The following is a 13,541-nucleotide window of genomic DNA, read 5'->3' as shown; positions in this document are numbered from 1 at the left end:
GGGAGGCTGAGGCAGGAGGATTGCTTGAACCTGGGAGGCGGAGGTTGCAGTGAGCCAAGGTGGCGCCACTGCACTCCAGCCTGGGCAACAGAGGGAGACTCCGTCACAAAAAAGAAAAAACAAAAAACAAAAAAAAGATAGTACCAAACCATGGACAGGAGATAAGGACAGAGAGCCCCAGCAAGAGAGCAGGAGACAAACAGTAGAGTGGTTAAAAAGAAGCTGTGTTCAAACTTATGAGGAGTATGACTTACTTCACAGAGTACTTGCTGAATTGGTTGAAGTCTTTGCTGGCTTACATCTGTTACTCTTTAGCGTTTCGTGGGGAACTAAGAAAGGGCCAGGACACTGGGAAAAGAGCCAACATAAAATGGTTGGGTAATAAAAGGGTAAAAGATTTAGTTCTGAAAATTAAAACCTGTAAGCTCAACTTTTACAGCAAGGGAAAAAAATTGTCACACTGAATAAATAATGGAAATAGAATAAGATACTGACTTTACATGAACAATATTTCCCCTCAGACTAATCTAACAATTTAATCTATTGACAAAGGATAGGTAAACTGTATCTGCAGATCAGAGCTGGGACCAGAGGTATCTGGGCGCACAGGTACAGAGATAAGCCTAAGAAACCACGGCAAGACTGGAGGCTCAAAGCAGGAACCAAGGAAGTAGAGGTCAGAGGTGGGGACAGAACTGCAACCCGGGGCCTAATCCCAGAGAATTAAGATCATTTGGGGCCAAATGTGGTGGCCCAAACCTGTAATCCCAGCACTTTGGGAAGCCAAGGCGGGTGGATCACCTGAGGTCAGGAGTCCGAGACCAGCCTGGCCAACATGTGAAACCCGTATCTACCAATAAATAAATAAATATATAAAATTAGCTGGGTGTCGTGGTACATGCCTGTAATCCTATCTATTTCGGAGGCTGAGGCAGGAGAATTGCCTGATCCCAGGAGGCAGAGGTTGCAGTGAGCTGAGATTGTGCCACTGCACTCCAGCCTGGGCAACAGAGTAAGACTCCATCTCAAAAAAAAAAAAAAAAAAAAAAAAAAAAAAAAAAAAAAAAAAAAAAAAAAAAANAAAAAAAAAAAAAAAAAAAAAAAAAAAAAAAAATCATCCAGGATTTTATGCCATTTTCTTTCCTTAAAAAATTGAATTTCCAAGCATAAGCCTATGAAGATTGTTTAATTCCTTTGAGAACCTGAGCCCGCCATTCAAAGACCTATCACTCGGTGACAGTATCATTTCTTCATTCTTTATTTATTCATTCACTCATTCACCAAATACATATTAAATGTCTTATGTTGGTAACATAATTGGCTAGGAGTAAATAAAATAAAAATGATGGACATTAGTTTGCTATCTTCCAAGTTATAAGAGCAGAGTTGAAAAGCATTTTGATCATTATCTAATCAGAACTGCCTTTTCTATTAAAAAAAATTATCAAAAGAATAACAGTTAAGATGTAACTAAGTCCTGATTACTTTGAAGATTTTGTATAAATTAGGACAAAAATTCAAAGAAATTTAATGTTTTGAAGCAGTCCTTTTAATAAAGACTTGGCTTCTTTTTTGGCTTTTTAGGAAACTTACAGGTGCAGCCTTGATTGACGATCTCAGATTTCCTAAAGTACTTTTAAACTCATTGCTTTATATCATTTCAATATATTGCTGCTAATCAGTTCCCTATTCTTACCAACTAAAAGTGCTGTCTTTTACCTGAAACTTCATTTTTGTCATGTCCAGACGCAAAAGCAAACATAAAACAAAACATACGGAGGAAAAATTATTTCAGTCTTTTTACTGTTCACTTCTTTTTTTACTTTTCTTATAAATCAGTAAAATGTTACTCTTGAACTACCATCACACCCGCTTTCTGTGGTTTTCCATTTATTGTATAGGATATTTTTTTAAAAGAACTCATTTAATAAGCTTCATTTGAAGATCTCTGACAAGCTTGCTTTTCACTTATAAACTTAATATAAACATCCAATTTAGATACATTTTAAGCAGTTACTAAATATTTCCCTTACAGCTATATAGAGGTGCCTACAAGATGGTCAATGGGTGGTTTATTTATTCATCTATTTATTCAGCAAATTATAGCATGCCAACATTGAACAAGGAGCCATCATAGATTAAAATCAGGTATGCCTGCCATCACATTTGAACCCAATTGCTGGAAGAGACAAGTCATAGTATGGAACATAAATACCTCAATACAAGGTAATTTATGAGTCATATTAGGTAATTTGAACAAACTAAGAAAGACTGAGTAAAGACAATGGACCCTTAAAAAATGGTTAGAATTTTTTATAAGGAATAGAGGAATACATAAGTGAAGAGAAAGACGTGAGTATGGGCTGAATAGGCAAGGAAACCCAGTGTGTATTCAGGGAAGGTCAAACATATTGGCAGGAGCAGAAGCTTCATACTGGAAAATAGAAGCAGAGAAAGCTGGTGATGTGTGGAAGTGCGGTGGTGTTTTAAATGCCAGGTGCCTGAGTTTGCAGTATTTCTGTGGCTCAGTTGCCACCCCCTCATCATTCTTAGCCACTCCAGTTTATCCTCAAACTGCTGCCAACGTGATTCCTCTAAAAGATAAAAGTTAACACATAACTGCCTTCTTGAAGATTTCTCAGTGGATCTCAGTGGAGTTTGGAGGGGTGTGGGTCTCTAAGCCCACGTAAGGATGGGAGTCTATGAGACTGTTCGCAACTGAGCACCCAGACACAGGTTTCCTCAGTCTGAGCTCAGCCTGGTAGGTCACCAGTGGCCCTGCCTGATCTCAGGGAGCTGGATAAATAAGATCCCTCTTTGGTCCAAGCAACAGTCTCAGACAGAGGTAAAATAGTACCTGGCAACCCATTATGCCATGACAAATAGGCTGAGAGATCTCTTTGGGTTCTAATTAAATTTCAGGACACTTACCCAGTGGAATTTGTTGTTATAGGCTCACTAAACTGAAACAAACCTTCACATACCTTGTAAATTCACATTGTAAATACATTTCATTTCAGCAAAACAACACCCATTATCTTAAACTCACATTCAAATATGTTAGATTATATTACCATTTTCATTTGATTTAAAAAATTTGTGCTGTGTATGCTGGAAAGTAGGACTATAGATATCATATGGCGCCATCTAATTTAGTTTTAAAATCATCCTTGCAAGGTAGTTATTATTATCCCATATTATAGATGAGGAAATTGAAGGGCAGAAGGTTCAATAACTTATGCAAGTTCAAATAGCAATTAAGTGGCAAATTTGGGGTTTTAAACCAGTTCTGTTCAATGCCATTTCTTATGCACATGCACATTCAGATGTCATCTTCAGAGATATGAAAGTAGACTTTGTGAATGACAGTCATAAGACATAGAAGCTGAGAATTGCAGGGACCTAGACTCATCTACAATATCTATTTCCCCTGGCCGTGACTCATCAGAGGAAAACTATGAATTATGGTTTACTAAATCAAGGAGTTATAGTTGATGACTTTTCAAATCTTCTCTCATCCCCTTGAGTCTATGATCCCTTACCAAATTTCTACTGCTCCCTAAACATTTCAGATTTCAAGAGCTCAGTTGAAACAATGAGGAATTCTTTCCCATATTAAAGAAAATGTCTTTTATAGTGATATGTTCCTGTCTCCCTGAAACACCATGAGCAAACTTCAAATACCATTCCAATTCTTGCTCTTTTTTTTGTCCACGCCTCTTTCAAAAATAAGTAACAGCATTAACAATAAGCAACAAAACTTGGCCCTAGCCCAACTGAAGTTTAAGCCAAATTTGTGTTTAGTTTCCCAGACCGAAGTAGAAGCAGTTAGCTGGTTACAAGCCTTTCACAGTGCTAAAGAACAATGAATGGAGAGCTGCAAAATGAAAACCAGACGTTTGGTAGGAAACAGCTCCAACTGGTGCTTGATGACTGACTAGGTGTTCTGCTTCTAACATGATTAGGACAAACACAGAAAACCCTGCAGGCGAAGATGGACTGATGTTTCCCTTCCAGGAAGAAAAAGAGGAGTATCCGATGACTTTGGATCACTGTGATTCTGGATACCTTGAAAAGCCAGGGCTTTGAGGGGGTTCTCATTTCTGTGTCACACTGGGAGCCCTTCTCTTTCTCAGGAATCCTCTCCAGAGGGAGAGGCTTTGTGTAGAACTTTCCTGAATGCAATGAATGTCAGCACATTCCCCGCTAGAATGTGCATTCTATTCTTATCAAGTGAAACTGACCTCCCTGCCCCAGCATGCTCTCCTTGTTCATCATGATGATTAATTTCAAGTGCTCAATGATGCAGGTTTCTAGATGAATTGCACAGTCCACTCAAGATGGCAAATATGTACCTCTGGAATCTCCTCACCCTTAAGAAAGAAGTCATGTGCTAGCTTGCAAGAATGAGGATATTTAAAATAGTTGGCTTACAATCAAATCTGTGTCCTACAAAAGGCTCTGTCCAGACTAGCCTCTTTCCTTTTAGTTGGCAGCGATCCTCTCCTTCCTACTCATTTTCCATCTGATACTATGTGACTCAAGTAGGAGTCACAATCAAAATGAAAATTTTTACTGCAAAACTCAAGATTTTACAGTATTCTTTCAGCCAATGAAAGCAACCAGGATTCATAAGAGTCCTCAAGTTGATGTTCAATAGGCCTCTGAATCATGCTCGTCCACTAGAGATTTCCAAGTTAATTGCCTTGATACAGGCTACTGAGCTTATTCTAGTGAACAAAAACCTTATTTCATTTGTCATCACTGTCAAAAGGAGTAAAATATGCAAAATAAAAGCTGGTCAGAAATTGCTCTTTGTGTGTGCATTTCTGCATCAGAGTGATTGTTTCAACGTTGATTAAATACAGATTTTCCCCCAAAGCTTTGTTGGAAGCTGTAAGTGGGTCAGGTCATGGAAAATGAGTTAATTCACATTCTCCCTTTCCAAGGTTAAGTTTTTTTATTGAGGCATTTTCTTAGGATTCAAAATAAAAGGAAAGATATTGCTCTTATGTGCATCAAGGAAGTCCAAATACCCACAGGGACAAATGGCTGCCCTACTTCATCCACCCTTCTTTGCACCCCAGAATTGTCACCTCCAGGAGCCTCTGCTGAGGTTCCATGGAGCTGTAGGGGAAATTTTGTTTGGAGCTTTCTGAGGATCTGTGGGGATGAACGTGGATGAAGACAAAAACCTGAAAATCTAGGAGCTGACTCTGCAGAAGACGGTGGGGGCAGAATCGTAAGGGCTGGCCCACTCACCCAGCAGTGTCCTGGCTCCCTCATTACCTGAAATTCCACAAGTTTTGTTCATGTCAACACACATTTGCTGTGCCCTGGGAATTCAGAGATAGCTAGAAAAAACTCACAGTGTAATGGGAAAGGTAGGAACTTTGTCATAACTCTGCCTGAAAGAGGTGAAAAGGCATTACTTAGGTATTTTTGAGCCAGGTTTTGAAGGCAGCATGGAAGATTGCCAAACACAGATGAGAAAGCCAAGGGATCTCATTTACAAAGGCCAGGGCCTGATTTGCTGTGGCAGGAGAATGGGCTCTAGAGGAGCCTAGCACTCGCAGGAGAGGAGGTGAGGCAGGTCCCATCAGGCCCGAAGACTTGGCCACCAAGTAAGATGGTGTGATCTGCAACAGTGTTGGAGACAGGCGGGGGAAGGCAGATTTGAGAGAGAGACCGGTTGTGAGGTCTTTGCCATCGTCCCAGCAAGTGCTTATGAAGATTTGGATGGCAGTGACAGCAGGACTGAAAAACAAATCACATCTAGAAAACAACTCTTTTTTTTTTTTTTAGTGTTTTTTGTTTGTTTGTTTCGTTCTGTTTTGTTTTTGAGATGGAGTCTCACTCTGTCGCACAGGCTTCAGTGCAGTGGCTCAATCTCACCGAAACCTCCACCTCCCACCGGGTTCAAGTTGTTCTCCTGCTGCAGCCTCCTGAGTAGCTGGAATTACAGACTCCTGCCACAGGCCCAGATAATTTATTGTATTTTTAGTAGCGATGGGGTTTCCCCATGTTGGCCAGGCTGGTCTCAAACTCCTGACCTCAGGTGATATGTCCTCCCCGGCTTCCCAAATTGCTGAGATTACAGGGGTGAGCCACCGTGACTGGCCTTCGAAGACATCTTTGGAGGGTGGAATTGACAACATTGCATGTGGGTGATAAGGGAGATGTCCGCAGAGGCTTCTAGTTTGGGTAGATTAAGCTGACGGTGGCAGTTCTGAGTGAGGTTTCTATCTACCTCTATCTCTTCATCTGTCTGCCTCTCTCTTCTTCTGCCTCTATTCTTTCCATTTCTGTTTTTCTCTGAGACACTCTTTATCTGTTTTTTGCCTCTCACTTTTTTATGGCATCAGCTTCTTTCTACATAACAGTTCCATTTTCCTCTCTATAATGACCAACTTCTTCACCATCCACACTCATTCTGCCCTCTGGTAACTCAAGATGACACATGTCTTTGACTCTCCATAGCCTTCATTCTCTTGAAATTCTCTTACTTCCCATTCCACTCTTCATTATAAAATTCATTCCATATTTTTCGGTTCAAATTTCCAGTAAATAGAATTTAATGAGAGGCAGCCTCTGGCTCCCACTGTCATGGCCATTGCAGTACATTGAGCTCCATAGAAAATTTTTTGGCAAGTGAGAGTCTACAGACACTGGGTCACTGTGTTATTGGCTAAGGAAAAATTACTAAACATGGGCAAGGGAGATCCTGAGGCCATCAGGCAAAATGTCATCACATGCATTATCTGCACAGACTTGCTAGGAGGAAGCACCAGAAGTAGCATCCAGCTGCTTTGGTCAGCTACTCAGAGTTGTCTCAGAAGTGCTCGGAGAGGTGGAAGACCATGTCTGCTAAAGAGAAAGGAAAATTTGAAGACATGGCAAGAGCAGACAAGGCCTGTTATGAAAGACAATGAAAGCCTAAGCCCTCCTAAAAGGGAAACAAAAGAGGAGTTTAAGGAAACCAGTGCACCCAAGAGGCCTCTTCTGGGCTTTTTCTTGTTCTGTTCTGAGTATCACCAAGATCAAAGAAGAACATCCTGGCCTACCCCTTGGTGACGCAGCCAAGAAACTGGGAGAGACATTAATAACACTGCTGCAGATGGCAAGCAGTCTTATGAAAAGAGGGCTGCAAAGCTGAAAGAAATATGCGAAAAGGATATTGCTGCATACCGAGCTAAAGAAAAGCCTGATACAGCAAAAAAGGGAATCATCAAGGCTGAAAAAAGCAAGAAAATGAAGGAAGAATAGGAAGATGAGGGAAATGAAGAAATGGTGAAGAAAAAGAAGAAGATAATGTTGAATAGGTTGGTTCTAGCACCGTTTCTTTTCCTTGTCTATAAAGCATTTAACCCTCCCATACAACTCACTCCTTTTAAAGAAAAATAAAAAGGAAATGTCAGACTGTGTAGGATTTGTTTTTAAATTGTGCAGTGTCTTTCTTTTGTATAGTTATACTATCAATTGCGTATTTAGATAGTGCTCTCCTAGTGGTATTTTCAATAGCTGCTAACCTTGCCTGGCACAGTATGGGGGGTGTAAATGGCATGGAAATTTAAAGCAGGTTCTTGTTGGTCAGTAGCACAAATTAGTTATATATGGGGTGGTAGTTTTTCCATCTTCAGTTGTCTCTGACGCAGCCTATATGAAATAATTGTTGCTCTGTTAACTGAACACCACTCTGTAATTGCAAAGAAATAAAGGTTGCAGCTGTTTTGCTGACATTCTGAATGCTTCTAAGTAAATGTACTTTTTTTAAAATTAAGAAACCTTTTTTAAAAAAGAGAATCTAATGAAATAAGCTCTTCTTTCCATGCTACTTCAGTGAGTCATTTATACTGGCTGTTTATCAGAACCACCTGAGGGACTTAAAAAAAAATTACCAATGTGTGGATCCATCTTAACCTTAGTGAATCAGAATGTTTGAGGATGGAAAGCTCAGCATCTGTATTTTTTTAAGTTCCAGTGGCAATACTCATGCACAAATAGGACTGAAGCCACTGCCATCAGTGACAGGTCATAGGTTGTGGTTCCCAGAGAAGACCTTGGGTCGGCTACTCATAACTATTTGAGTCAGTTTCAACCAGAGATGGGAGATAAGGGGGGGGTAGGACCACACGGTATGCAACATGGCCATCCAGGACCTGGGAGTATTCTGGCCATAAAGGCACCATGAAATGTTTGCTACAATAGTCTCGTGAGGGGTAAAATATGTAAGCATGGGTTTACAATGCTCTATGATGTGCTTTGTGGACAAACACAGAGGAGGGGCCTCTAATCCAGATGCGGGGAGTGAGGGAAGATTTTTCTGGGTAAGGGACATCTGAGCTGAACCTTGGGGGAAAGCTAAAGACTACTCAGGTGAAGAAAAAGAGAAGTGAGACCACCAGTGAATGAAACAGCATATCCCAGGCAGAGAGGAGATGTTTGGGCAGCACGTAGTTACAGGTTCACACTTCAAGAATCCTCTGCAAACCTGTAACAAGGCTTCAGAAAATGTCTCAATTGTTTATTCTGGAAGTGATTTAAGTCTTTGCCAGACATTTAAGGGCTACCCAAACCAAATAAAGTGAACTGTGAGAGGATGTTGAGAGATTAGACCAGAGAGGTATGCAGAAGCATGATAGTGAAGTTTGGTCTTCAATTTTCTAGAACAGTAGCTACTATTTATTAATTATTCATACACCAGGTACATTGTGTCCATTATTTCATTTAATCCTCACCAAACTCAGAAGATCAATATTATTCCATTCATATTATACCTAAGGAAACAGAAGCTCAAATAACTTCACTTTACTTGCCACAATCATAAAGCTAGAAAATGCAGAGCTGGAATTTGAGCTTAACTGTTAAAATTCTCAGGCTTTAAATTTAAAAGAAGGGGCAGAAGGAGTGTTCTATATTGGAAAATGAAAGAAAAAAGAAAAAGATACCAGTATGTACGTGGTTGACGATTTGCATAGTGGGGTCATTTCAGTATTCACATGGTTTAAAGAATTTATAAATATATTTATGAAGGTAAATATTCTGTATCTTTTATTTCCATTTACTTAAAACATTATAGCAATAAAAAGAACACAATCTTTACACAAAATCTGGTGCGGATGTAAGATAAAGGAAAGGGAAGCTGGTTAGGTCAATAGGCAGTGGTAGGTTCATAAGCCATCAACATCATCCCATCTTTCCTCTCCATCTTTTCAAAATTCAAGGACTCTACGGCTTTCATATATGGCCCCAAATAATTTTTAGATTCATAAACTGTTTTTACATACCACAAGCAAATGGCTCCAGGAAGCAAACAAGTGTTATACGAGGGTGACAGAGGCGTTCTTTGCCGTGGCGGAATATTGTGGCTGTGCAGGAGGGCTCTGGCCACCTAGTGGACCCACTCCTGTGTTGTCATGGGTGCTCCTATGACCTAGAGGAGGGCAGAACCAATTGTGGGCATGGTTTAGCATCAGCCGCAAGTCACCTTCATAGAGAGGCTCTGATCCTTGTCCTCAGAGTCCACAGAAACAAAAACATTAAACCTTATTTTGCATGGGAGAGTGCCAAGATTGTTTTTGGCTAAGTCTGACCACGGGAGATGATTAAAGTCACCCAGGGATAATGACCCATTGCTGGTCCTATGCTTATTTTAGGGTCCTTTCTAAGGGGCGACAGAAGGCATCATAAAGTGATTCACACCTGTTCAAATACAGATCATTTTATGGCCAGCACTGGTCACTCCTAAATCCCTGCTCATTTAGGGAAGTAGGAAGGATTTTAGCACAGCCCATGATGGCAGTATTTACCCTTTTCCCAGGACTGAAAGGTCTTTGAGGGCATTGAATTTTCAGTACTAAATCCAAGAATATTCCAGGAAAACCAGGAGAAATTGGTCATCTCACTACAACCCAATATATCACAAAACTTTAGGATGTTGACTAATCTATAAAACTTACTGCCAGATGCAGCCATAGGAGTTCACAGAGTGCAAATAATTTTTGTATATTTTAGATGTACTCTTTGACAACCAAGTCATAGCATTTATATTCTTCCTCTTACAAACTCAATAAATATACTCATTGTCTCAATGCAAAAAAACCCAAGTGTATAATCCAGTTAAATATACATGAATGCTCATAGCTTGTGGTGGTTAATTTTATGTGTAAACTTGACTATGGTACCCAGATATTTGGTCAAACATTATTCTAGATGTTTCTGTGAATATATCTTTAAGATGAGATTAACATTTAAATCAGGAGACTTCGAGTAAAACAGATTACCTTTCATAATGTGGTTGGGCCTCATCCAATAAGCTGAAGGCCTTAATAGAAGAAAAAACTGACCTCCCTTGATGAAGAGAAAATTCTGCCAGCAGACAGCCTTCTGACTCGAACTGTAAGTCTTCCTGGGTCTCCAACCCGCAGATTTTGGACCTGCACTATTACAATCATGTGAGACAATTCCTTAAAATCTCTCTCTCTCTCTCCTCTCTCTCTCTCTCTCTCATTTATCTATCACCTCTCTATCTTTCATCTATGCATCTATCTATCCAACTATCATCAATCATGTATCTATTCATGTACCTATTACCGATTTAAAAAAATCTTACTAGAAACCAATAACTTGATAAAGTTGTTTGTTTGGACCTTTAAAAACTTAGAGGGAATTCCAGCATTACCCCATAATTTTGCCACAACCATTTTTATGCAATAAATATTTGTTGGGTCCTCCTGTGGCTGATCACACACTTGTATATTTAGAATACGAAACTAATATACTGTTTGAATAGAAGATGTGGGGTACGTACTGTGCAGGGACACCCTTTACAGGCACCCAGCTTAGCTCACTGAATCTTGACTTGTCACGTAGGCTGGGTTATTTCTTGTCTCCTTAGGTTCATCGTTTCTACTTTTTTATTCCCTGGTACAGCCCCTTTCATGCCACCTGAATCTCAATCTAGTGGCTTGTCAGCTTAGATGAACAATGATTAACAGAGTTCTAGTTCTCTCCTTCTCTTCTTCAGTTCGTAATCAAACTGATGTCCATTTATTCTCTTCCTGGAATCTCCCCAGTGTGTTTTTCTGGATTATTCTGAGAGATAAAATTAAATTTTCCCCTGTTTTTCCCCTGTACCATTATTGTATATGTATACAGACACATAGACACACACTATTTGAGTTTTTATTTAAGATGAACAAATGTGCAAAAGCTTTCTCCTCGTTTTCTTCATTCCACATCCTGGTTCCGAGGCAGCTGATCTAGCTGGCAGGGGCTGTTCCTTCCTCAATGATTCCGCCTATCTTGGAGGAAACCGGATGAGCAGCCTCAAAAGAGTCTGCCTTGCTGTACATCAAGAACATGAGAATCTTAGCCAACCTGCATCCCTGAGGCAGTACATGCAGGCTGTTCCGAGAACAATGTTGGAATGTTGGAATCAAGATGTGGCTCTTGAATCACCGCCATGCCCCAGTGCTTCCCCTAGTTACACTTCATCATGACGTCCTCTTTGAACTGGTTTCACAGAAATGTCTTGGTTCTCTCCTCGATGGTGGAGAGACATCATGATAGAGCCCCAGGGCCAGTGTGATTCTTGCACCATGAGAGCTGTTGCCTCACAGGGAGCCTGAAGAAGAGGGGAGGAGAGGCCTGTCAACATTTCTTTCTTGTGTCACTCAGACCTGATATTTAGATCTCATATCGTAATAGGACATTCCTACTTAAAGAGAAGGTACAAGTCCAGTCCTTTGAGGTAACTGTCAGTTGCAATCTCTGTAAAGGCTTAAGGAAGGTTAGCAGGTCTAGAGACAGTCTACTGCTGCATCTGGTCCCAGGGCACCATTGATAGGCATTTCCTTACTACCCATTCTAGACTTTCCTCATCCGTAACCAATATTTTCATCTGATTTGCATTATTTCCCTGTGTGGTGACAGAGACCTTCATCCCTGAGGAGTTTCAGCCCTTAGTTGTCTTATTCCTGTCAAGTCACTTCTGATACAATTTACCTTTATTTTATTTATTTATTTATTTATTTATTTATGACAGAGTCTCGCCCTGTCACCCAGGCTGGAGTGCAGTGGTGTGATCTCGGCTCACTGCAACCTCTGCCTCCTGGGTTCAAGTGATTCTTCTGCTTCAGCCTCCTGAGTAGCTGGGATTACAGGGGCCCACTACCACACCCAGCTAATTTTTTTTTGTCCTTTTTGTTTAGTATAGACAGGGTTTCACTATGTTGGCCAGGCTAGTCTTAAACTCCTGGCTTCAAGTGATCTGCCTGCTTCAGCCTCCCAAAGTGCTGGGATTACAGGCATGAGCCACTGTGCTCAGCCACAATTGCCTTTGATAGATATGACTGGACAGAGAAGAACTAAGACAAGCCTCAGTGAATCCTGTGAGTTCTAGACATACTCCTCTCTGTAGCAGCAACCCTCATTCCTTAAGGGCATCATCATCAATTATGCCTGACAGTGCAGTAACTCCTATTTCTGTCCAATGGTTCACTGGCATATACAGTCCAAGTGGCTTCAGTGGATCTCTTGGCAGAAGAGTTTCCATCCTAGGAACTAGGATCACTAACCTAGCAGAGACTAAGTTTATGAGAATGAGGAGCCCAAATTCTGAAAGTGGATCATTTGTAGTTACAGTGGAACAAGGTTGATCTTATATCCTGTATCTATCATCCAGCTAGCATCCATTTGTCCATCTATCTATCTATCTATCTATCTATCTATCTATCATCTATCTATCTATCATCTATCTATCTATCTGGTATGTATTATATATTACATATGCAATCTATCTATCTAGTATATATTATCTATCTAATATACTATTTATCTCTATGTATTATCTCTCATCTATCCAATCAATCCCACCATGAAGGACAGCACCCCAACTCCATAATGAGTGATCTCTTTGCAGGCACTTCTGCTGAGCCTTCCATGGGCCTTTCATTAGTCTCCCAAGCTAGTTGCTTCTGAGGGATCGAATACACTTTTAAACTCATGACTCCATAGCCACGATGAGCCTGTTGCTGCACTTCCTCTAGTTCTTTACTCTGAGGAAATTTCATGTGTACAATGTTAGCAGATCAGGCATTTTTGCAGGTCCTTAGATGGTGGTGTTGGCAGAGATAACACCTGCCGCTTCCCTGTGGCAGGGAAGACAGGATCCTTCTCCAGAGTGTCAATTCAGGTAAGTATGAATCACTGCCCTTCTAAGGTGAAAGGGGTCTGATGTATGTGACCTGCCACCAGCTGGCTGGCAGGTCTTTCCAAGATTGGAGCCATATCAAAGGCTCAGCATCAGTCTCTGATCTTGGCAGGGAGGGAATTCAGCAGCAGCAGTAGCTACAGCAGCCTTAGTGAGAGGGAGTCTATGCCGTTTGATCCACGCTCAGTTTCCATTCTTGCCACCATACATTCATGGCCTCATTGCACAAACACTGGGATGACTCAGTGAGAAGCTAGCTGACATTCACAGGGCAGGTCATGCTGCCAACTTGGTTGTTGAGAGCTTTGTATTGCTGTTCTCTCTTGGG

The 13,541-nt window shown here is 40.8% G+C and overlaps 1 pseudogene; it reads left to right on the top strand.

Annotated features, from left to right (window-relative positions):
• The first annotated feature begins 6,708 nt into the window (after positions 1–6,708).
• LOC108284075 lies at positions 6,709–7,322 on the top strand (annotated as a pseudogene).
• The last annotated feature ends 6,219 nt before the right edge of the window (positions 7,323–13,541 follow it).

The sequence above is a fragment of the Cebus imitator genome, unplaced genomic scaffold (assembly GCF_001604975.1).
Source record: "Cebus imitator isolate Cc_AM_T3 unplaced genomic scaffold, Cebus_imitator-1.0 Scaffold268, whole genome shotgun sequence".
Classification (NCBI taxonomy): Eukaryota; Metazoa; Chordata; class Mammalia; order Primates; family Cebidae; genus Cebus; species Cebus imitator.
This window is presented reverse-complemented; position numbering and strand designations above follow the sequence as displayed.